Consider the following 25,192-nt stretch of genomic DNA (forward strand, 5'->3'; position numbering starts at 1 on the left):
GCTGCCGTTAGATCGAGAGCCACCCTTATTATTGATGTTTAACCATAGCACACTGCACTTTTTATTCTGTACTTTTATGATAAAGGAATTTTTTACACTTACTATTTTAATCTTTAGTATTTATGTGTAATCAGATAATATTATAATAATGTGATGTTTGTCTTTTTAAGAAAGGTTTTTAAAATTGTGTTTTTTAACAAACTTCTTTTACTTCGATTATTATTGGGGAAGGACAAATTTGGTATAGTTGTGAAACTATCATTATTGTAATAGATTATGATTCGATTTAGATTCGATTGTGCTCGTTTTATCCTGCATTATTCTCCAATTGTCATTATTGAATTGAATGTTGATATGTGTTTTTTGTTTGTACTTTTATGGATGTTTTTTATTCCGAATAAAGATCTTTTGACTTGATGCCTAAAGATTTGATAATTATTTTCTCAAATAAGATCAGGGCAACAGTCTGTCTGCTAAAACATCTGACGGATAAAAGATGGCGACAGTAGGTCACCCCTTTCTAGTTAATTTGTGGAACTATCCTCAGACCAAGCAGTAGCTATATTAAATATTCCAAATTCAGGGGATCTGCACAGCTTTTCGTCAGTAGTGGGAAGACCAATGCTGGATTTACACTTTTATCACTGTCACCCTTACATTTGGGCTCCAATTCAAAGTTGGGCTCAGTACTCATAAATGATGCTCAATTCAATCTTGGACTCAGTACTCATAAATTAAGCTTTTTCTGAATCATTGTCTCTCCCACCTAAATGCTTCTTCATTTAAGCAAGAAAAAATTATTTACTATTACATTAGACAACACGGCTAATGCTCTGAACTATCAATCGGGAAAACTCGAAGATCAGATTGGCACACTACAGTCACTAGTTATATCCGTTTCCGAGGTTAATAAAATGTTAGCACGCATAAATGAGTTAATCCTTTGGGCGGAGAGAGAGACATAGCTGAGTGCTTCTATATGCTCCTGCTCTTCAGTTATTGAAAAACCTATCACACCCCTCTCAGTTCTAAGCATCTAACTGACAGAAGTAAAAAACATCAGGCATGCAAACACCTTGATATAGTAGTCCCATCTATTAGCTTTTCATTTAATTGATCAATGTTCTTTAAAAGCAGATTTCCTAGTGATCATCCGTGATAGCAACACGTATCTCACCCACGAGCTGTGCTCTTTTAGACTACCAATTGGACAGCCCTGACCTATTCAAATTTATAAAAAAGCCTTTACTGGTAAAATATGTCAGAATGATCATTTACCACAATTGTTTGGTCTGCACAACACTATAGAGTAATTAAAAACGGACAACTGACGTAACAGTTTGTTTGAAGTGGAAATATTAATTAGAATAAAATGGGTGGGAGATACTATTTCTCTATCTCTTAACTGTAAACATACTTCTTTGTATCTATTAAATGCTCAGTAAAGTTTACAAATTATAACTGGAGTGGGATATAGCTGTAAAAACAATAGTTGAATAAAATGATAAATACCCAAACAAAACTGACCACTGTTTTAGAATAATGAAAACTGTCAACCTGCAGATTTCAAGCAACTTTCAGGAGAAAACAATGTTTTTAATAAATAAGTGAGGGCTTGAATAGAAAAACATTTGATAATAACCAAGCCAATATGATAATTATAATGAATTTATAAAGCGCTTGCACACCCTGAGTTTTCATGGTGCAGAAGTATCATGTGAGTAATACCAGAGTGAAAACATTCAAGCTACAACTACCAGTCTGGAGAATCGGATAGGTCAGAAATGAATCCATCAAGCAAAGCAGAGGGTTGTAGCCAAAGACAGTTCTATGGGGTCGGATATCCCTTATGCCAAGGATCACTGAAAAAGATTTTATGCTGTCATGTGACCCACGACAGACTGCACGCAGAGAGGTCTAAGGGCAGGAAAATGCCAACTTTCTAAGTTGAGGAAGCAGAATACTACATCATCGAAAGAAAGTATCGCCTCTGTTAGTGAAACTCAACTCAATCACCCTTCACCAGCTGATTCTCAATCTAGAGACACAATCCACATGGCTTCAAGCAATTTTTGCCACTTCAAACGTGACTTTTTTTAGAGACAAGCCCAGCTGCCAACAACCCCCCCATGCAACTGACATCCCAACCATCAGATGCAGCAAAACCCGAAGAGGTCACACATTCAACAAAAAGTGTAGTGACAATAAGAAGACAAAAGAAACACGTGTGATTAAGAATTTGTCATCAAATTTGACTCCATCTCAGATGTCGGTTTTGAACAAAGGAATGTCTTTTGTTCCTACATTCCATACCAATGCTCTCGCAACTGATATATCATCATACAAATTCACTAGGAAATTGCGTCTCTGCTATTTTTCTGAGAATCTAGACAAGACCCAAATAGAGATGAGGAACTGATGTACCAAGAATTTAAACCCAAGATTTAATTTATCTCTCTGTCTCCCACAAAACGATTGACACCTTTGAGACATTGGTCTGGAAAGAGCTACAAAAATTGACAAATTTAACATCTAAAAATAACAACATGGCCCAAAATAATAATTCAACCTTAAAAGTCCTGAAGAACAACCATTCGTTGACATTTCTACCGGCAGACACGGGCGGGGCTCTAGTAGTCATGGACCGCTGCTTCTATGAACGTAAGGTGGAAGAACATGTGAATGATGTCCTTACATACTTACCGTTACCACAAGACCCCACAATTGTATTTATTGAAGTTTTGTCCTCCATACTATCAAGAGCTTTAGAATTGGAATGGATTAGCGAAAAAACAAAATGCTTTTTATTCACAGAGTACCCAAGATGACCCACACTATATATGCTCCCCAAGATACACAAAAATCCCCTAGATCCACCCTTCAGACCCATTGTCTCATGGTATGGATTGATTCATGACCCACTGGGTCAATACTTGGGTAATTTTCTATAACGTTTGGTACAAGAAAGTTCCTCCTATTTGCAGCACACTATACATCTATTGAAACTGCTAGCATATGTGCCCTCCTTAAAAAGTTTGGCTGTGTGCAGTGGATGTCGAAGCCCTCTATGCTTTAATCCTACACAGTGAAGGCTTGGAAGCAATGGAGTAGGCATTGCTCAGAGCAGAAGAAATGAAAGCTAACAAAATATGTCTATTAGAATTACTTCACTTTCGTCTTTATCACAGCTACTTCAAATGGGATCCGACCTAATATCTTTGGGCTAACGGCACTTCAATGGGTTTTTCAGGAGCCCGCAGCTGTGCCAATCTTTTTATTCTCAAATTTGAGCCCATACATATCCTAAGCAAAGAGCATTGGACTCAGAAGCTCATGTACCGACGATACATTGATGATATCCTCCTCATTTGGAAAGGCACTAAACAAGACCTAGAAGCACATTTGGTAGATCTCAAACAGAACTCCAGAATTAAATTCACACATAAAATTGAAAAATCTACCATCACTTATTTGGATGTGGAAAGCATGACCACCGACACAGGCTTTCAAACAAAAGTTTTTAAAAAACCAACTGACAGGAACAATGCATTACTCTACAGCGGTTTCCACCTGCCAACCTTCAAACAGCATCTCCCGTTCTCCCAGTTCACTAGGATCAAACGCATTACATTAAACAAAGAGGAATGTGCCTTGACCATATATGAATACAAGACACCATTTTTACAATGAGGATAACCTGAAGAAGTACTAGATCAAGCCATACGACGTGTGCATCGAATAGACAGAGCAAAACTCTTTAAAAACAGCCAAAAGCAGGAGAGGACAGGGAAGTTTTTTTTCAACATTTTCCACCAAATCACTGACTATCAAAAGCATAATTTTAAAAAGATGGGAGCTACCCCAGATGGGACCTATTTTCAGAGGAATATTTCCTAACCCTCCTCTATTTGCTTGCAAAAGAACCAACAATTTAAGAGAACTAGTATCAATTACAAAATAATCATATTAGGCGTCTCAAACAGGTGTAAGAAAATGAAGCAACTGCACACTGTAACTATGTGCTCATAGGGAAGAGTATCTTTCATCCATGGACAGGAAAACAGATTAACTTCAGACACTCAGCTGATTGTAATACACAATTTGTAAGTTACATCATTAAGCGCCTGTGAGGGGTACTCTACATAGGCAAGACGGAAAGAAATATCAGAACCAGGATCACTGAGCATAAGAGTAGTATAAGGACCAAGACACTGATTTCTCCCTTGGCAGTCCATTGGAATGAGAATAGACACACAGTAGGTCAACTACGCTTTATGGTTCTGGAAGTAATCACTCATCAGCCTGACAAAAACGTGGCTAGATTATTGACACAATGTGAAACCTATTGGATAAAATGTTTGGATTCACTCAATCCTAAATGTCTGAATAACAAATTGGAATTATCTTCTTTCCTTCAATCTTCAAGATCTCATCTACCAACATAGTCTGCAGTACACTTCCCAAATCTCTTGATCTGTGAGCCATCAAGTCATCACAAGCAGTCCAGTTATCTTATTGCACACTATATATGTTCATGTTGCCTACATTTAGTTCGTTACACGATAGTACTGCTGTTGCTTTAAGATATCGTGCCTTAACCACTTGTGTTTATTTTGGTTTGCCATGGATGACACTAAAAATCCCATCTATTGTTCTGCACCCATTCTGTATCCCCTCCTTATACAAATATTACATAGTGCTAAATTTTCTTTTTTCCATAGTCATGTATCGTGGGTTCACTAACGACGCATAATGAGCCACAGACATAACTTTACTGTATTGGCTGGGCATCGATTGCCTAAGGTCAGAGGTGTGAAATAATTCTTTTAATCGGGAGAAGTTCACAACGGTACTAGACTGTTGCATGCATTTTCTCTTGTCGAGTACAAGTCATCATCCAAAATACGGGCTATACTAACACAATTGATATTATAATCTGAAAAAACACTCTAAGTCTTCTATTAATAAGCACTTTTATTTTATTTTGGCAACAATGGATAATTAACTTTCTGACGCTCACAAAAGGTTGACTATCATTGCAGGTTGACATTCACAGGAGGTTGAGTGCGGTTAGTGCCATTGCTTCTCTTGAGAACTGTCTGGTGATAAATTTCATCTTCATCATTGAACATGACTATCAGATGTCTATCATGGCATGAGATACATTGCAGAGTACCTCCCAGGTACATGCACACGTATGAGGAGAGGACCCCGTCCCGCAAACCGGAGCTGAACAACTTGGAGTTATTCAAATCAACAGCTTCCCTGAACTATGAGAGACGAAGCGGATGCACTGTAGACGCAAGTCACGGAATCGGCAGCCATCTGATTCCAGGTTACAGTGACAGCCAGGACAAGGCGCACAACTTACACTACCGGACATGGAAGTGTCCATTCCATGGAGCAAATAAATGACAACCCAAAAAGGAAGGAAATATCCGAACAGGGTTACAAGTCCCATTAGAACCGATTTCCCTGAAGAAGACCTTCCTTACTACACAAAGCTCCATTTAGGTTGATATGCGTTGGGACATGTAATAATAAGGTCAAGAGCCACCAGTTCAAGCTAGTGTTAATACACAGGAGGCAATGAGGTATAATGTAACATTGGACGTCTAATCTATCTCTTAGCAAGAAGCTCTGACCTCTCACGGACCTACAAGTATAAAGTGTTTTGTAAATTACAGGAAGGACCGAAGAGAAGCAGGCCCTCAGGACTTTAATAATAGGACACCAGTAAAACACAAAGGGACCGATTCACAGAACTAATGTACAACAAAATCCTAAACTTACTACTTTTGGCATTCACAGAAGGCATTTAGTAGTCTTAAATTAGGATTTTGTCTCAAGTTAGGATTTTGTCTTAAGTTAGGATTTTGTCCTAAATTAGGATTTTGTCTTAAACCAAGAACCGAGTCACTCCCCTTTAGGAGACTCTCATGGCATAAGGCCATTAATAACTAGCAGGACATTTGAAACTGCTCCATAGTGAAGTATCATTTATTTTTGTTTGTAGATTCCCCTGATGAAGGGTTCTTGTATCGGCCCGAATACGTTGGTTTGGATTCAATTGTTAACCCTAAAGAATGTAAACGACTGGCATTTTTATGAATGAATCATGAACAAGAATCTCGTCTTTGCATCATAATTGTCCGGATTAAAGAAACTTGATTCATAAAGCCAAATGTGCGCAGCATTATTTGCTGAGCACTATCTTTTTTTAAACTTCCTGTTTATTTAGTATTAACCATGTTTATTGACGAAGAATGATGTAAAAAAAAAACGATTGGAGACACAGTAGTGCACATTGTGTCTAGACCATAGGTGCTAATAATGCACAACTTTCTAAAAGTGGCATTTTCAAAATTGTAATGAAAAATACGACTTTACCATTGAAGAGGGCTTATCATTACAATTTCATAGGTACCAAACATGACATCTCTACCGCCTCCCAATAAGGAATTACAGCTTCTTAAATGTAATACGGAATCCCCAATGTTATCCTGTGGGAGGGGTAGGCCTCCACATAGTGACAAACACATTTTACAGTTTTTCACTACCGGGACATTTAAACCCTAAAGGTACATGTCCAACCTTTTAAATGCACAGCACCCTGCTTACTGGGCCACCTAGGGCCTACCTCAATGGTGACTTATATGTAATAAAAGGAAAGATTAAGGTTTGCCAAGGTGGATTTGAATGCCAAATCGACATGGCAGTGTGACACTGCATTCAGGCTGAAATAGCAGGCCTGGGATATGTTCTAGAGGGCTACTTAACTGGGTGGCACAATAAGTGCTGCAGGCCCACTGTTAGCATTCAATTTACATTCCCTGGGTATATGGTAAATCCTTGGACCCTATCTATGTTAAACTTGGATGTGATCACTGAAAACTTCCAACCCATAACATGCACTGAGGCGGAAAAGGCCATCAGGAAAATTGTGCCCCATAAAGCTTCAGGCATTGATAAGATACCAGGGGATTTATTTCCATCTGAAAATGATATCTGGGGTCCTTATCTTACCGTGGTTTTCAATGCCATTTTAAATGGGTAAGTATTCCACCATCTTGGGCAGGGGCTGACATTTTCCCAGTGTAGAAGAAGGGCTGTCCTTTGGACCCTGCAAATTACAGGTCCATAAGCCTGATCTATCTTTTTGCCCGAAAGAATGGTGGCCCAGAGGATCAGAGGCCCCACCCAGTGCAGTGGCTTCCGCTCGGAACCTAGGCGTGCAATTTGATTCATCCCTCTCTTTCGATGACCACGTCAGGATCACTGCTGGGCGCTGCTTCGGACTTATTAAATCCCTAAAGAAATTTTTCGATTTCCTCCCCATTGCAGCTAGAAAATCGGTCGCGGTAGCTCAAATACTCTCCCGACTCGACTACTGCAATGGTTTAATGGCTGGTGTGAAGAAGTCCACTCTTAGGAAGCTACAAAGTATACAACATGCGGCTGCCAGATTGGTACTGAAACTCCCTAGAAGGTCATCAGCCTCAGCAGCACTCAACTCCCTCCATTGGCTGCCACTCCATAAAAGAATCCTTTTCAAACTTTTACTGACCGTGTTTAAATCCACGAAAAATACTGGGCCCCGCTATCTTGTTAATCGCTTTTCGTACTACAATCCCACAAGATGTCTGAGATCCTCGGGCACCAATCTCATCACGATCCCGAAGTTCAAGTATAAAACTAGGGGTGGGAAAACTTTCACCGTCCTTGCAGCAAGGGCGTGGAACAACTTGCCCGCCAACCTCAGACTAATTGAAAAGGAGAGTCTCTTCAGGAAACTCTTGAAGACTTGGGTGTATCAACAATCAGACACCTCTGTACTGGCAGCTATCTAGATTTTCACCATGTATCTCTTACACGCATGCTCAGCGCCAAGATGCTCCTTCCGGAGCGAAAGTTTGCGCTCTACAAATATCCATAAATATCAAAATTGAAACCACCCAAAAGCTTTTTAGTAGGGTTATTCTTATAGGACTTCAGCAATGGCTGAATGAATATGCTGCACTTTTTCCTTTGCAAGCAGGTTTTCTTTCAATACCTCCACAGTAGACCAGGTGTTCAAGCTTCAGATGATATGCTAAAAAGCTGTCATTATTGAAAAGGAAAGGCTATACGTCTTTTATGTAGACCTTAAAGTAGCTTTTCTTTTGGTCCCAAGACCCTCACTGTGGCAGGTGCTTGTAGAGATGGGTGTCCCAGAATACCTGCCCTGGATCATAAAGAGACTCCACAAAAATAACTATACGCAAGTCCATTGTGGGAGGCTGGGAGAAGTGACAGAACCCTTTCCTGTAAGAAAGAGTGTAATGAAGAACCGGAATAACCCACTTACTGGGTCTCAGCGGCAGGGGAACTGCCCAAGTCTTCCATACCCTCCATACTTAGTAAAAGGAGACACAGGAGCCTTTGTCTGCAGGAGGAACCCAGATTTATTCAAATATGGAACAGAGTCCCAAGCTCGTTGGAAACAAGACAGAGGAGGCTGCTGCTTTACTCCGCAGCTTACAAGCCTTTTATACTTTTTCATCTCAGTCTTTTGGCTGTTAGTTCATTGTTCAATCAGGGCAGTGTTAGCAGTTGATAACCAGATCCAGACGATGTTTGTAGATGGTGACCTGGTCAAGGCTTGGTACATAAATCATTGTTCACTTGACTTGATCAAGGCTCAGTCTTTCAGGTCATTGTTTAACCACCTTGATCAAAGCCCGGTCTTTCAGGTCATTGTTTAATCACCCTGATCAAGGCCCAGCAGTCAGACCATTGTCCAGATAACCTGATCTAGGTGTCAAGGATGTTTACCAGGCTGGGAGCAGGAGATGAAAAACAAATCATTTACACAGGATGTGAGTGTCTCATGGCTTTCTGTTGAACTGCAAGAACAGGGGGGGTTGGGTGTGCGACAGTTCCTGGGCAGAAATGCAGGCTGCAAGATGGCTGTTGTCGTGTTAGTTAGATTTTCCTCAGGCATCAGCAAAAACGACCAGGTGGGTCGTGTGGAAGTGTTTGACACGAGATGGCAATGATAAAGCAATGGAGTCTCGGTACAAATGATGCCGATCAGAAGAACACTTTATCTCAGTAAGACAAGAATGTGAGTTAGCTCCAACCCTTTTTACTTTATATTTAAATCATTTGGTTGTATAGCTCAATGACTGTGACAATGATGCCCCGAAACTAGCAAACATGAGGATTCTGACTCTCATATTTGGTGATGATACTCTTCTTTCAGTAAAATCGCAGATTGGGATCCAGAAATTATTGGACCAATTTAGCAGGTTTTGTGCACGTAGAGGGTTAGAAATTAATATTAGTCAAACGGAAACCAAGTATATGGTTTTTAACCCATTTCATCCAACAAGCCTAAATCCCAATTAGGATGGTATCCCAATTAATAAAGTTCACTTATTTGATTATTTGAGAATTACACTTGATGAGAAGCTGGCCTGGGACCACCAAATCGCCAAGCAGAGACTTAAACTGTAGCAGCATGTTTGGGGGCTCTGGAAGTTACAAAAGGGGTCTCACTGCAAATTTGTCTCTCCGGTCCTCCAGCAGTATTTTTTTGAGGAACTGGGGGCAGCGCTATCAGCTCTATATGGTGCCCGAGATTTGGGGAAAAACCTTGGCATTGGTTGATAATTGTTGTTTTAGACAACTGTTTTGCCTCCTGGTCACCACTCCTTCGACTCCCTTGACGTTGGACGAAAGGATTAGACCGGTCTCGGAAAAAAACGAAGTTCGACCTCTAATCTTTTGGAGGAGACTGTAGACCACACCTGAACTGTCAGTTTATCGCAGTCGACTGGAGGAAATACTTAAACACCCCTGCGCTGTTAACTTCCCTTGAATTACATTTATAAGAGAATCACTTATGGGGATGGGTCTGGCCAATCTGTGGTAAGGTCCTGGGGGATCTTGCCCAGGTATAAATGTGAAGGACCTTAAGAGTCAGTACAAGTCCTATAAGCTAAATATTCTCTTTACAATATATCCACAGGGCACTTTCACAACTTCTTTTTTAATGGTCAAGGATATTTAATTTACTGAATCCTTCTTAGATTAAATTGAACCTAATCTGGCAAAGAAAGACAGTTTATATATGGAATATTGCAACTTTGGGCATTTACTTCAGTTTGGGCAGGGTCTGCCAACCCTATTGAGTCAGCTGTCATTCATGCGGACATGAGAAGGAGACAGTAGCCCACATGTTGCTATTTTGCCCAGCGTATAGAAGTGCAAGTTTAAAATGGTTGATTCTAATATGCAGGAAACTTGATACCACTAAAAACGAGGTGACATGTAGGATTTGACAAACAGACCCAGTCCCACCATTGGTTTTTGCTGGTTCAAGATTTTAAATGACTGGCTAATTTGAAAAAAGATGGCTTCTATCCGATTGAATAATAATAGCCAAGACACTTTTATGGCATAAAATGTAAGACTCTATATTTATTGAAACCATGTATCTTACTGGTATCTTACTGTTTCAGATTCAAGATGTTGTGTTATTTTTATTCATTAACCATGTCTATTTTCTAGGTATGTTTTAGACTATAAATTGTATTTTTAAAGATTTTATTTTATGTCTTAATGTTTTATTTACTTTTTATCTATTTTATGGAAATTCACAGTGGTCTAGCACTCTACAAGGGACTTATAAGTAAATTAAATATGTCAATGAGATATATGCCAACCAAACCATGTTTAGGGAAGTGAGCACAATAACTTTATCACTGGTTAGCATTGGTAAAGTGCATAGAGTGCCAAGGCCAAGAAAAACGAAATCCAGCAAAAATTGGAGGTAAATAGGCAAAGCATTTGGGTGAAGACCACCATAGGGCTGACAGGCCTAACACGATCTTATTGCTGTTCTAGACAGGGAAGGTTTTTTTGTTGTTAAAAACTCATTAAAATATCTTGGAAAATGTGTTAGTTTAAATCCCTCGGTACCTTTTAATCAAACTGGCTTCCAACCTGCCATGGGTACCCCTGACAACTGTCAATAGATGTTGATAAAAAAAATTGCCCGTTATATTAATTTAAAATCAGTTTTCGAAAAAGTCTTTAGAAACCACTTATAAACTGGGTGGATATAAAAGTAGCGCAACACATTTATGGACAAGAAACGTTCACAAGTCAAAAAAATGAAACATCATACGCATCACTGCAGCTTTCACTTTCCCACAACCGCTGCAGACATTGTGTAGGCAGCAGTCCAGGCCACTGCTGCGGTGCTCTGGAGGGCATTGTTTATATTCATGAAGATGTATTAGCTTTCACTTGTCTGTGAAAAGTAAGCACTTGGAAAGGGCCGCCATATTCCCATTTAGCTGCTTTTCTTAGCACACGGGGTTATCTGCACCTGAGTAGCAGCTCAATCTGTAACACCTGACAGCCGGGAACAGTCCCACCATCTCCGAAGAGAGACCTGGTGCTCGGTTTCAGACATTCCAAGGGTTTGACAACGGTGAGAGTCTCTCACCAACACCGTTTTAAATCACACACCACACATTAATCTGTCTTGATGTCGTGGAATGTATGGCTCCTAAAGTCATCAGCAAAAGCCATAAATACAAGCCTACCAAAGAACGTCTGTCTGTACGTTTGTTGCTGCAAAAGCAAGCAGACTGTAGTGCTTTAATTGTATAATGGACTGAATAATACATTGTGTTTTTGGTGATTCACAAAATCCTGAGGACCAGTTTTTTTAAATATTCGAAAATCATCGAATTTCCTGTGTGCTCACATTTCAGCTGGCTGTACCGTGGTTTGTGATTAAATCACAATGTAGGTTGGTTTTTAAATATTCAAATGCACATATTTGTTCACCCAATTAATTTCTCCACTTGTGCCTGATCTTTCTATGTGGAGAAAGAAGTCCTACATATTGCCATATTTTCCGTGAATGGACAGATTTTCTCCTAGAATTATGTGGTGTTTGCAAAACTTCCCTGCCCTAATTCTACATTTTGCCCAACGTTTTTTTTAGTTTTACAAATAAAGTTTGGCGTGCAAATAGAGTTACAGTAGTGATCGGAGGTGTTAGTGTATAATTTCACAGCTTTGCCTTTGTGGTATTTCCCAGCAATCTCAAAGGCCCACTAGATTGACACTCCTAAATTGGACTAAAGTTGCGCAAGAATTCCGTGAATCTGGTTCATGAAACCCAGTGTCAGATAAAGATAAGCCCTAAATCTGTGTTTTTCCCCGTCAAAAAAGTTTAGCAAAAGTAAACATTTAAAATATGCTAATTCTAAATTACATTTGCATTGTTTCGAATTTGTTGACTATTTTTACCTGTAAAATAATTATTATGTACATCCACAGCATGCACTTTGTGCAGACATCTTGTAATAGCTGGATTGATGGATGCATTTTATCTGACTTTCCGCACAGTTTACGACAGGTTTAGTCGGTTATCAGTTAGCCACTTTGGACCCTATTCACCAGGGTAAGTTTGCATGCATAGATCTTTGTGTGGAGATCCCCTCCTACATCTATGCGGATATCATCATTTTCATGTGGTGATCTCTGCCAAGATTTAGACTTCTATGACCGAATTTACAACCATAACGTTACTACTAGTAACTTTCCAGCTGTTTGTGGAGATCTCTTCCACACAGGACGGAGATCTGACATAGAAAGCAATAGGTGAACATCATACATTTTAGTAAAAATAAAAAAATAAAACAATATTTATTAATAAAATTAAAAAATAAAAACACCCTTCTCGAACACCTCCTCTCTTAGTTTTAAAATGTATATCATATTTTTTGCATTTATTTTTTTAATTAAAGATTGTTATTTACCCCTTACATTATTGATTGTTGAATGCACCACAAGCTGGGATGCAAGTTATGTGTTTGGTATTTGTTGGTATGGAAAAGTTCCTTGCATAGTGTTGGATGTGCAACTTTACCCTGAGTGCTCATTACTGCAACAATATCTAGATCCTTGGTGCTGCTTTTTTTGTGGTCATGAGCGAGCACAGATCATGTGTGTGTGCAATGACATAGGACTGTCTTACCGATTGCTGATTTTTTGGACCAGGAGGGGTGCAGAAAGTGCTACCATCTTATGGGCCGATTCCGATGATTCAGGAAGCAGCTCCGAACCTCGGTTGGAGCCGTTCCTAAAGCATCGTAATCAGCAGTTTGGATTAATTTCCGATTGACCCATTTAGATGGAGTCAGTAAAAAATGAATCCAAACTGGATTTCTGATGGTCTTCTGACGGGCCCGTCTGCCATTCAGAAAGCCTCCTGTAATCCCAAGGGTGGTTCTTTCCACCCAAGAGATTACAATGTCAGATTCCGACAGTCTTTTTGTGGCAGCCTTTCCGGCACAGAAAGGCTGTTGGAAGTCGACTTTGGTGACCCCCAGCAGGGCCCCCATGGGTGCAAGGCCTCCTGATGGCAGGCGAGGGGGGACCCTAGAAAGCGACACAATAGGTGCCCCCCTGTTGATCCCTGCACCCTGTGGCAGGCACTTTGAGGTGACTCCACAGGTGCATGCATGCTCCCAATGTAAAGAAAAGGGCTGCGACCGAACAGAGTTTGGTCCCATCCTAATTGCTGGCTTGGGACCGCCTACAGGAGGTCGGTCGGTCCCAGTACCCAATCGATATCGGACGGACTTAGGTCTGTCTGACATCGAAATGGGCCTCACAGTGGTGAAAGACTACTGCCTTTCCCTGGAGTTAAGCACTGTGGTGATCAGTAAAAGTGATCAAGTATGTTTACTTGTATAACTGGAATAAGGTCTACAGGCACAATCATGTACAAATCTACTGCTGTGTGCCTAAATCACCCTTGGCCTATATCAGGTTAGCAGGTAGTGCTGTGCAGTGAGTTTGTGTTATCTGTATGTGCTGGGTGCATGTGTGCCTGTGAATGGTATGATACATGGAAGATGTAGTGCTGTGCAGTGCACATGGATTTTATACATGTGATAGGTGTATGTGTGTCTGTAAAGGTTTCAATACATGGAAGATTCTGAGTTCCATTTTGGGAGACCCAGGGCTAACTGGAGGAGAATGAGGAAGTAGAGGAATACCACAGACAAATGTGGGGATTGCTGCATTCCTATGAGCAGGGCGGGACACACTGGAGAACGGGAGGAAGGCGCTTCCGTTATACTTCAAAGGGTGTGTTTTGTTTTGTTTCTGAGAGAGTTCCCTGGAAACGTGCCTGGGCATATCTCAGGAAGGAGATGGAGCTGATAAGAGAATCATAAAGAGTAGGGCTCAGGCTTTGGGATAACCTTTTTATACACATATCACTGTGGCTGATATCCAGGTGTAATCCTCTAGTCACTCTCATTGCCTGTGTTGTATGGCTATCGGATCTTGACAGATTGCGTTCTTGGGGAAGGGCAGGGCAGAGGAAAGGGAACTTCAATAGGAAGCAGATATCCATCATAAACTGCAAAGACTCAGACCCTAAATCACATTTGGTGTCTGGAAATTGAATATATGAAGAGGAGCTCAAGGTCCCCAAAATTGTCAACTGTCAAGCAGCCAGTCGGGCTGTGACAGGAGTGGGAGCTCTGCAAGACTTCTGCCAGTGACCAGTACAGAAGGCTAAAGCCTACCAGTCTCCCAGCTGGGTGAGGTGTCATTACGCAGGAACTCCAAGACCACCTGCCCGTAGAGTCTGAAGTACCAGTGCCTGCCTGCTTGCTAAGACCAATGCACCCTGTGTAGAACAACACAGCACTGAAGGGAGAGAGGTTCAGTGGGAAATCGTGGTTATTGGATCTCTAAGCGGTGTGTGGGGAGATGGCTTCTGCACTGATTCGGTAGTAGCCCATGTACAGATGGAAGTCAATGACACAATATGCCAGGTGGGGCTGCCGTGAAAATTACTGCCAGTCCAATTGGGCCATTGCTTGCCGGTGGAGTGAGAACAGTGACCCTGTATGCCATGTGTGGCCACCAGGAAAAATGCAAGGGGCGTGGTCTGGTCAAAATCATCGTCAAGAGAAAAAGGCTGCTGTGATAAACCAAGTGGATCAAAGCCCTCACTGAGGATCTGTACCAGGAGCGTTGAATTCCCTCGCCATCTGCAGGGGGATCCAAAGAAATGTACCAGCATCAGAGGAGTTTAAAGGACCCCAGCCCTTTTCCCCAGGGTCATGTGTGAGTTACTCAATGGAGATAGCTGCTGCAGCCTGAATGCCCACAAAGAGAGCATGGCTGCAGACTCCAGTCGTGGAGGTCTTTCTGGTGCGGGTAAGACTGATTAACAGGCCTGAAGGCCCCCGGGTGAATTTGGCTGCCGTATAGCACTGTGGCACTGGAACATTTTGTACTTTAATTGGAGTCGGAGTGGGACTCCTGACACCTAAACTACTAGTGGGGTTTAATCTCAATGTCACCTATAGTGAATAGAACATAACCACTACTGCTAGCGAGATGGTAGTGGGGCTCAAGAAGTGCCTATTGAGCCCTGACCTCAGGGTCTGTGTGCATTGTTTTTGAATGCTGAATTTTACTTTGTGTTGTTATATAAATACTTATTTTTTCATAACAGCAAGTTTTTGACTGCATAAGTGTTTATTGCTGCTATTGAACGTATTTTAGGTGGGGGCCTATGTTCATCTTCCTGTGTTCATCCCCTCACAAGAAAACTTGGACTGCTCGACCGTGCTAACACAGTTGCTCAGGATCTTTCTTCTATATTTTGTTAATGTTAGAGTTCTTCCTGGTCTCCAATGATTTCTGTGGGAGTGTGTTGCAATACCAGTGGTTGCCCAGGTGTGGTGCTTGACTTACTTGAAGGCTTGGCTGCAGTACATTTAATCATGTTGGGTCAATAGTACTACTACAGTAGATGTATGTCTGTGTTTTGTGAATTGAAATTGATTTTCTTATTTATGTGTGTATTTGTGTATTGCCATGACCCTCCTGAAACCTCTTCTTTAATTTTCCTAATCTACTCCCATTTATTAGTAATTATTCTCAAATGTTTTACCACTCCCCTTGTCCGTCCCATAATAACTACAAAAACCTATACCTCTGTCTAGATGTCTGCATCTGTGGCAGAGGTCTCCGGCAGAAGAGGTAGGAGAGGCAGAGATGGAGACCTTCAGCCCGAGGTTTACGAATGGTCTTGGGCAGTATGTAAAGTAATAATACCTTACTAACTCCAAAATGGCTTTTGTAAATAGGGCCCTTGAATAAACATATTAGGTACAAACCCCAACATTTGTGATGGCCCGGGCACTCAACTTTGCATGTTGTAACCACGTTTGCATTACAGCTGATTGCACCCTTTGTGATGTCAATGTATTCTCTTTTCAAATCTGAATTTACAAGCTTGTACCGTGGACACCAATTAGGTGTAGCCTTGACAACCCTAGGTCGCAGAGGCAACAAAAGCAAAAGAGTTCAAATAGGGCCGTAAAGTCATGTTTATTCTCTGCAGATGCTACTCTTTGTGCTTCCATTAACTGATCTGCAGCAAATAGAAGGTTGCTGAGGGAGTGCATTGGTCACAGTGGAGCCCTTCGAAGTCATTGAGGGTGAGGAGCCAAAGATCTCACTACTGCATACCCTGGCAATTTGGCAAATTGAGGTCCATGGCTTGTACGTTATGCAGAAATATTACACAGTTACCCATCCATATACGTTGCATTTATATTTACTTTAGTGAATCATGCATAATTTTTCCAGACGTATATTATGAATATTTTTAAGGCTTATATCTGGTGTCTGACAACAAAAAGCGTGAATGGATCCCTAGATACTTATGGCGCCCAGATTTGTCTTTTCTTTCTCAATCTTATTGCTTCTATTATCTGAGCTACGCATTATTGTTCTAAACAAACTGGATTGTGTTTTTCTTCTTGCCCACCTTAACTCATTATGACCTACACATATTGGATAATTCATCTGCTTACCCAAATGCCAGTATCCTGTTTAGTCCCTTTCAAATTAAGTCAGTGGACGTTGGATAGAGAGACTTATTACTGGGATTCTTGTGGTTCCGGTAAGACATGTGGGAACATAAGTGGACCATACTGAGCCTGTGACTGCACTTGCCTTTTTGCCCCTTAGTGCTATTTTATGTTGTCACTGTGGACCTGATCTCATGCCTTGCACCAATCACATATATTAACATCAAGGCACAGGAGAGAGTGGAGTAGGTCAGTTCAGATGTGTGCCCTAGGGCCAGCTGTGCTGTGTTGCAAGAGTGCGAAGATGGTGCAACACAACGCTTTGTTTAAAATGTGACTGCATCTCAGGCAGATGAGGGTTAATGAAACTAATCCCATTTGACAATAACTTCTAGTGTCATTCCATAAGTAATAAACAGAGGATACTGCAGGTCCCTGAGGAATTCCATCACTATATTAAAGCTGGTGGCCACAAACAGTGGCTTTATAAGTTTATGCAACTCCTAGATGATTTGCAATCTCATTATGTGTGTATATTTTTTTTGTTATGATGCATGATTACTTAAATCTACACACACAGATGGAGACAAACATGAGCAATGAAATCTGTTAAGTGTCCATGAAAGACAGACTTAAACGTGATCTGAGATCTTGCACAGCACTATACAGCAAGCAATAGAAGAGAGAATTGATTATACGTTGATAAAATATATTTTCAGTATATTCTCGTAATTCTCATGTGCCAATAATTGTTTAATGATAAAAAAACAAGACGTCAATAGGGATAATTTAGAGTTTTTCCCACTCTATTTTGGTGGTGCTCCTGCCACGAGAAACTTGTGGTTCCCCCTCTCAATTTAGAGTCAGCAGAAGTGCTGTGTTCACACTGTCAAAAACCTCTTACTTCATGGCCTGTCATTCACAGAGCCACCATGTCACAGTGACAGTCTGTCCCACCATATTAAGGGAGGGGTGACTATCACTAGATGTCTCACCCTGGGACCACCTTGCAGGTATGGTGGCCCCTGGCAGGGAAATCTCCCAGGGACTCCTGGGTGTAGGGAGAAAACTCCTTGCGCTCTTGGTGGTCTAAGTGTTTTTTGTTTTTCAGGAATAATCTTCCGCTTTGAAAGTTTACTCTTGATCATAATTATTGGCTGAGTGGACACATCAAACATGGCATACACACAGCAAAGCTCCACTGCCTTCTGTGAAGTTAAAATGTGCCTGGTGGGGATGTGTGTAGAGGTAGAGGTAATGGCCTTTGCTGACCGGGCTGCTTGGTAGACGATCTATCATATTTCACATGACCCCCTAAGTCTTTAACCGCTTAATCGGGGTGTGAATTCTGCCATGGTGCGGCGGTTTTATTGAGTGGGCAGGGCCGCGTCAGCCAATGGACGTGCGCAGCACCGCGGAGGTAGTGCTCAAGATGCTCATTGGCTGATGGGAGCACTTAAGGGGTTAACATTCACATTTTTGTTAAGCATTGCAGGAATATAGGGCCTGAGTTTGATCTCGGTAGATGGGTTACTCTGTCACAATGGTGATGGATATCCCGTCCGCCAAAATATAAGTCCCATACGACATAATGGGATTTATATTTTGGTGAACGGGATATCCATCACCATTGTAACGGAGAAGCCCATCTGCCGAGATCTAAATCAGGCCCATAGTCTATAAACAGTAGTCAATACAGTTGTCTTAAATGAAAAGCAAGATCTCTTGTTTGTTTTCTATATTTGCTCACTCATGATCCAGCAAATATTAGCAGCAAGGGACAGATAACACCAGAGGTATCCCCCATGCACTGGCAGCAAATTTGTCTGCAACACTTCTGCTCTCTAAAGGGAACCGTGACTTTGATTTCAGAGACTGTTTATATAAATACAAATGAAACCTGAAAAAATCAGAAGGCAGACAAAGAATTTTGAACAGGTTGGATGTTTAATCAGCATACTGCAGGTTGGGGACAACAGGAGACACTGCTATTTTATATCAATTTCGAGCTATATAAAACTTTATGAATAAATAAATAAATAAACAGTGTTTAACCCCTTGTCTGCTAGCCACATTCCCCCGCTGTGCTAGGGAGAGGGGGGACGCGCGCAGCACCCAGGTGCTCATGACGAGCACAGCTCGTCATGAGCCACGGTGGCCGTGTGCTCATGACGAGCTCAGCTCGTCATGACCACACCCGTTTCTTTAGAACGCTCGCACAGCAGGGGAATTTTCCCAGCGTGCGAGCGTTCTAAAGGTCATGACGAGCTGACTCGTCATGAGCACACGGGAACCGTGGCTCATGACGAGCAGAGCTCGTCATGAGCATGGGAGGGGTTAATTGATGACACCTGTTAGCATTAATTCTGTTTTGTTTCTAAAGAGCATTTATTCACCTTTGTTGAATCAAAAAAAGGCAAACTCAGCATTTGTTGGACAATGCCTGCCTGAAATCTCAAATTTGGCGTGTGATAGAGAGCAAGAGAGCTGTGTATTGATGGGTCCTGTAGTTGTCATGTGGCTTCACTAGGAACCTGTAACAGAATACAACACCAAGGTTTCTGGATGAAAAATCAACAGACAATGGGGTAAAAGGTGGACAATAGCAAGGAACGCTAATTTGCACAATTTATTTCTCATTATCGCATAATACAGATCAAATTTGCCCTCTGGTTTTATACCAATGAATGAATGTGGTATCTGTAATTCAGGGACTTGGGGTCAATACCAAATCCTTTTCCAGCCAGTTAGAACCGGCTATTTCTGGTAGGCTAAGGCTGACGCCAAAGCCAGGCAGAAACTACCATTCTAGTCAGGGCAAGGGAGTCACACGCCTAGATAACCCCTGCTCACCCCCTTGGTAGCTTGGCACGAGCAGTAAGGCTAAACTCGGAGGCAATGTGTAAAGCATTTGCGCCAGCACACAACAGCAACAACATCCTAGGCACACCACAAAAGGAACTCCACACAAGGTTATATAAAAATAACTTCTGTATTGTCAAAATCACATCAGATAGAAATCACACATGTACATTGTGCCAACTGGCACGGGCAATATTCACAAGGGATTATCCACAAGACATGGCCACATGGGCCACTGTCAGGATCAATACTTTTAGAAATAGAAATACTGTCAGAAATTAGAATAAAAGGATATAAAATCACTGTAGCACAAATTAGCAAGTACAGCACACAACCAGTAACTATTGGTAACAGATAAGTACCACCTACGCAACCCTACCCACCTTGGGAGAATGTCACGCAGGGGACCAGGACCTCACTAGGACCACCAGTACTGGAAAGAACAACCACCTAAGAATAAAATACATTTAGGGGTGTAAGCAAGAACACATTACACATGATGCATAAAAACATTCAGAGGTGTAAAATCAAGGAAGTCACATGATGCATAAAAACATTCAGAGGTGTAAAATCAAGGAAGACACATGATGCATAAAAACATTCAGAGGTGTAAGAACAAGGAAGACACATGATGCATAAAAACATTCAGAGGTGTAAGAACAAGGGAGACACATGATGCATAAAAACATTCAGAGGTGCCAGAACACAACTCAATAGCGCAAAAACACATGATGTCCAAAAACATTCAGAGGTGTAAAATCAAGGAAGACACATGATGCATAAAACATTCAGAGGTGTCAGAACGCAACTCAATAGCGCCAACAACGTACATAAGCCACCACTTGTGGCAGTCCCTAGGCCACTGGCCTTGTAGGGGCTAGGACGCCCTGTGTCCAAAAGTCAGGGGCCTAAACGGTGCAGCTGCCCACTAATTGCTGGGCAGCTGGGATAACAATCAAACCATGGCATGGGCTCTCACTAGCCCTCGAACAGTACTGCGCCAAAAGGTAGGAGCCACACAGGTTCTTGACCAAATATGCCCCCATGAGCCTCTCGGGGCTCGTCTGCACTTGTATTATCAAGTTCTTATCATAAAAGAATAGTCTCAAGTCTCTTTAACTCAATACTGAAAACAATGCCACCATGTTATTGGCCCAAATCAGCTCTTCGCTGACACTAGCGGGTTAATACCCCGCTCCTTTCACTGATGCGCTTACTCTAGAAGCCCCGATGTCAGTAGAGCCTTCGATGTCAGCCCCGGCCGGTCCCGACTGCTCTCGACAATCCAACGAGCGGCAGGAAGATTGAGCAGCCATCTTTTGCAGGGAACAACAGGCCAGGGGCTGTGCACTCAAACGCGGATCCCTCGACGAGATCGGGTCCCGGAGAGGACTCGACGATGGATCCCTCGCTGGTCGCGGCCCTCGATGGGGATGACGCCGTGGGCCAATCAGGTCGCGGCGTTCTCGGCAAGCCTCCACATTCACCCGGGAGTCAGCCAATGGCAGTGCGGCTACCGGGGCAGGCCCTCAATGATGCTCACGCAGGCAACCAACCACAACACGGTCTCAGCGATGACGCTACGGCGCACGGGCCAATCCTGTCGCGGCATTAGTGAGGGGGCTCGGCTCTCTCCTCCAATCAGGGAGCAGCGGGCTCGTTCTCGGCTTCGTTGGTACCGGCAAGGTACAGCAGACTGCGGAGGGTGTTCCCAGGCCCCGGGCAAGATCGAAACTTGGCGGCACAAGGTTTCTGGGGGAAGGGGTCACAAATAGACTGCCCTCACGACCGTAGACCTTCTTTGGGCAAAACTCACGGGGGGAGACACTACGATCCCCCGGACCACATGGAATGCGCGCCGATGAGCGCACCGATCTCGGTCCCAGGCCCGCAGTTAAAACTCACGCACCCAAATAAACTGCAGCCCGATCTTCACAGCGTTTTCAGTTACAGTGGAACCTTTTGTCCCTGGGTTCCAGGACAGGAGGCCAGCTCTTCTCAGGCCCTTGGAGATTCAGTTAGGAGACACAGCACACAGCAAAGTCTCTGTAGGTCAAGCAGGCAGGGTTACAGCACACAGCAAAGCCCCTCTTCTCCTCAGCTTCAGTTGGTCAGCAGAACAGGTCAGCCCTTTAGAGCACATAGCAAGGCAATCTTCCTTTAGTTCTTCAGCGGTCCTTCTTCCAGCAAAGGTTCCTCTTGATTGTAGAATATCCTTTTCTGTTGTCAGGGGTCCTTCTCTTATACCCCTAAAAGTCTTTGAAGTCTTTGTGCAAGTGGGCCCTGAGCCCGGTCTAAACCAGTTCTGGGTGTTGCTGGAGCCCTTGGGCTTCCTGGCTTCCTTCTTCCTTTCAGTGTGAGGGGCAGAGGTGACAGTCACCAAGCGGGAGGTGGAGCCAGCATTGTGGCAGGCAGACACAGCCCTATTCACTCCCAGGTGCTATCTCCTCCCACTTCCCTTATTGCATTCAACCAAGGGCTGACTCAGACAACCTCCTGGGGGCTCCCCAGCCCCTGTCATCCTCAAACCAGACAGCCAATCCACAAGCAGGCACAGGCTCACTCTTGGAGCCAGGCTCCAGCCAATCACACGCCAGGCACAGATTACACAAATATGCCAACTTCTAAAAATGGCACTTCTACACTAGACACAATCATGCCGCATACAACATTACGCAGCATTCAATCTCACGAGTTCGCACATACCAAACTCGACCCTGCACTCCCCACGCATCAGGAACTACCATGGGCATACATATTCCCAATTCATTCCTATGGGAGGGCAGGTCACTCACCACACATACACAGAGAGCTCACGCATTTTACACTGTACCACAGTGAAAAAGTGCGCAGAGGCCTAAAATCACCAGCACCAGGTCACAGAAACAGGCTAGGAAAAAGCAAAATGTTTCGGGGTGAACCTGCCAAAAGGGCCAGGTCCAACACAGCCCATTTGAAATGGATCCCATAGTCATGGTGCAGCGGACAGCTGCACAGACAAAGCAGAGCTGCACTGCAATTGTTATCATCTGAACGTTTCCTTCCATTTCCTTGCAAAATATCTGTTTTCTTTAGGAGATATGCTTTTAGCAGTGTTCTTTCACATTAGATTATTCTACTCACTGTGGCTAAGCACCTGTCTTTGTAACAACCTTATCTTATGTAAGTGTTGCATGTCTGATAAAGCAGAATGCAAGTGCTTACCTTAGAGTCAATGTACAGCATACAAACATTAACAAAGTGAAAACACAACACAAGAAAAATCCCAAAACAATTTAGAAAAATAGCGTATATTTGAATAAATTACTTAACACCTAACAGCCAAAAACCCAATCAGTAGATTCAGAGTTTAAATTTTTAAATTTTTTAGTGAAAATGAGTGCCTAAAAGATCAAAGTGTCATCCGTGAGACCCCGGCTCAAAGTAAAAAAATATGGGAGACTGTGATGGAGCATAGTTTGGCTACAAGAAATTAATTTGGCTCAGTAAGTGCTTACCTTGGGACTTGGAAGAATTTCTGAGAAAACTGTTCTGGTAAGATAAAGTTCAGAGGGGCAAGGCTACAAGAAGTGTCCGAGGGAGCTTCATCACCTGATAGCCTTGGGTCAAAGCCACAGTTAAGATTTCTACATTCGTACTTACTCTATTTTTTTTAAGTTGGAAATCTCCAGTTTGATGAGGCAGAGGGCTGCAGCCGAAGACATTTCTACTAGGCTATATATCCCTTTGGCAAAGGACTGCCAAACATGACTTTCTGCTGCAGAAAAGGATGTAGAGAGAGAACCTGCAAAGTCATTCCGACTGGCAATGAACCTAGGGCAGATAAGCGAGCAGGTTGGTCTGGGTCTACCCTTGGGTCACAGAGCAATTTTTATCCAAGTGTTTTCCAAGTCCCCACTCTTGGATTTTGGCTATCTAGCACCTTCAGCACGACGTCCAAGGGTCCAGGACTGGTGGGGCACCACTGAGGCTCAGATCATAAAATCAGTAAACTAGACCTTTGGTGTCACTCTGGGGGTCTTGAGTTCTGGTTGCAAGTTCAGTCCTTCTCCACCAGGGCATCAGGGCATAAAGGCAGAAATTCAGCAAGACACAAGCCGGCTGGAAATACAGCAGAGTGGCAGCCCTTTGAACAGCACAGCAGTCCTTCTTCCTGGCAGAGTACCTACAGGTTAGGTTCGAAGTGTACTAAAGATTTGGTGTCTGAGGTACTATTTTTATACTCTGTTGCCCTCCTTCTGGAAGGGGGAGAAGCTTCTAGACAGTGGCATCGAAGTGCATGTAATTTCCCGACTCCCCTGCCCTGGCTCCAGGCTGGTTGTAGCGACAATATAGAGGTGATAGGTCCTTCGAAGGCAAAGCACTACCTGTACAGTTGCAGGTGGGGGTGTGCTCAGCTACGCCCCCCCATCTTGTTAGCAGATGACCCATGGAGGCACACCTAATCCCTCTATTGTGTGTATCAAAATTGTAATCAAAAACCCAACTTTACAATGTTTACCATTTACTCCAAAAGGGGTTTTCATTACAATTCCAAATACACCAAATCTCACACAGCTATCTGGTCGTAAATGAAAATTACAGCTTTTTAAATGTAATAAGAAATTCCCAATGTTATTTTATGGGAGGGGTAGTCCTCGCAGAAATGAAAAGCAAATGTAGCATTTTTTCCACTACCACGACATATGAAACTGAAAAGTACATATCAAACCTTTTAATTACACATTACTGTGCCCTATGGGCTACCTATGGCCTACTTTAGGCATGAAATATGTAATAAAAGGGGTTTTAAGGCTTGGCAATGTGGTTTTAATACCAAGCCAACATGGCATTTCAAAACTGTATACAGGCTGCGATGGCAGGCCTGGCACAAGTTTGAAGGTGTTCCTTAAGTGGGTGACACAACAAGTACTGCAGGCCCACTGGTAGCATTAAATTTACTACTCTACATGGGACTTATAGGCAAATTAAATATTCCAATTCTGTATAAGCCAATTTAACCATGTCTTAGAGGAGTGAGCACAAGCACTTTAGCAATGTTTAACAGTTGTAAATTGCACAGAGTCCTAACAGCAATAAAAATAAGTTCAACACATGGAGGAATATATCAGAAAGTTTGGGGGAAGACCACTTTAAAGCTGACAGGTCTAACAGTGGAGAAGAAAAGATCATTTGTTGGAATGAAAGAATAGTTCAAAATGTAATTTTAGATAGGAAACTAGGAATAGGCAAAACCTCCATAGTACACAGTATTTTCCACTTCTGGGTGAGACACCTGCTGACCGCCGACCACCAAGTGCCGGTTGACGACTGCAGGCTGCTGTTTTGAGGCATCTAATGCTGCTTTAAGTGGCTGTGCAGTACCGTGTAGGCCCCAGTGTTTATAGTGATCTGGCCTGGATGAAAGTCAGTGCCAA

This window comes from Lissotriton helveticus, chromosome 4_1 (assembly GCF_964261635.1).
Source record: "Lissotriton helveticus chromosome 4_1, aLisHel1.1, whole genome shotgun sequence".
In the NCBI taxonomy this organism is placed as follows: domain Eukaryota; kingdom Metazoa; phylum Chordata; class Amphibia; order Caudata; family Salamandridae; genus Lissotriton; species Lissotriton helveticus.